Below are 1,549 nucleotides of genomic sequence, written 5' to 3' on the forward strand. Positions count from 1 at the left end.
AGCGGAATGACGGGGCGTCCCCAGTCACCGCGGCTCCACACGGGGCCACGGCCGCCGGCTCCCTCTCGACCCTCTGTCGCGGAGTAATGGATGGCGGCTCCTCCCAGCGCCCGGCGTCCAGCACAGAGACGGGAGTCAACACTAGACGCCTTTTGTGCGGGTTCTCATTCGAGAGGTTGTGCGTCCCCCGCCCCCTCCCCCGGGAGCGCCCGGGAGGGTCTTTGTGTGAAAATCCTAATTACCTGGCCCTGGGCTCCTAGGCCTCTCCGCCCTCCTGCGCCGGGAGAAACGCTCATTTCTGGGTGACCAGCGCGTTTTCCCACAAGAGGAGGCAGCAGGCGGACGTGGACGGTGGCGTGGGCACAGCGCCCATTCTCACGGGGTACACAGGACGGCCTGCCTGCAGGTGCCATGGAAAGTAGCTGTTTGGCCCCAGCTGGTGTGGCTCAGTGGATAGAGCGTCGGCCTGCGGACTGAAGGGTCCCGGGTTCAATTCCGGTCAAGGGCATGTACCTTGGTTGCGGGCACATCCCCAGTAGGGGGCATGCAGGAGGCAGCTGATCGATGTTTCTCTCTCATCGATGTTTCTAACTCTCTATTCCCTCTCCCTTCCTCTCTGTAAAAAACCAATAAAATATATATTTTTTAAAAAGCAGTCGTGTGACTTTCAGATGCAGAGCCACGCACAGGAGGAAGAGGCTGCGGAGGCCAACCTCGCGGACGGAGGAGGGCGACGCAGGGCCCATGGCCTCCGCCCTCGGTCTCGCGGCTCCGGCTGTGTGGCCTCTGGGTCACGGTGGAAGCCGTGGCCCACCTTCCTGGTCTCGGCCTCTTTTCTTTTCGTTGCTGTGGCTCATCTTCGTCCGAGGATGTTTTCTCCGTGGTTGTGACAGCGCGTGGAAGGGAGAAAGGGAGGGAGGGGGAGAGAGAAACATCCGCGTGAGAGGCACGACGATCGGTTGCCTCCTGCATGTGCCCTGACGGCGCCCAGAGATGGAACCCGCCACCCAGGGAGGTGCCCTTGGCCGGGAATCGAACCCACGACCCTTTGGTGCGCAGTCCGGCACGCTAACCACTGAACCACACTGCCCGGGGCTTAGCTCACCATCTTAGGGCGCCTTCTCCGCCCCCGTCCTGTGGCCTCATGGGAACGTTTCGTTGCTGTTGTTGTTAATCCTCGTCTGAGGATACTTTTCCATTTATCTTTTTGGTGTGGTATTTTTTGGGTTTTTTTTAGTTTGTTTTTCTTAGAGAGAGTGGAAGGGAGAGGTAAAGAGAGAAACATCCATATGAGAGAGACACATCGATGGGCTGCCTCCTGCAGGAACCCCATCCAGGGCCCGGGGCGACCAAGGTACATGCCCTGGACCCGAACTGAACCCGGGACCCTTGGGTCTGCAGGCCGACGCTCTATCCACTGAGCCACACCGGCCAGGGCGAATGACAGTATTTTTACTTCCTCTGTTTTCCTTGGCTGGCAATTCCGATGCTTTAGTCGCTCAGGGCGGCGCAGGCTGTGGGTGGGGACCCCGGCCCCCCAAGACCCCCC

Source organism: Myotis davidii, unplaced genomic scaffold (genome assembly GCF_000327345.1).
Source record: "Myotis davidii unplaced genomic scaffold, ASM32734v1 scaffold43, whole genome shotgun sequence".
Lineage (NCBI taxonomy): Eukaryota > Metazoa > Chordata > Mammalia > Chiroptera > Vespertilionidae > Myotis > Myotis davidii.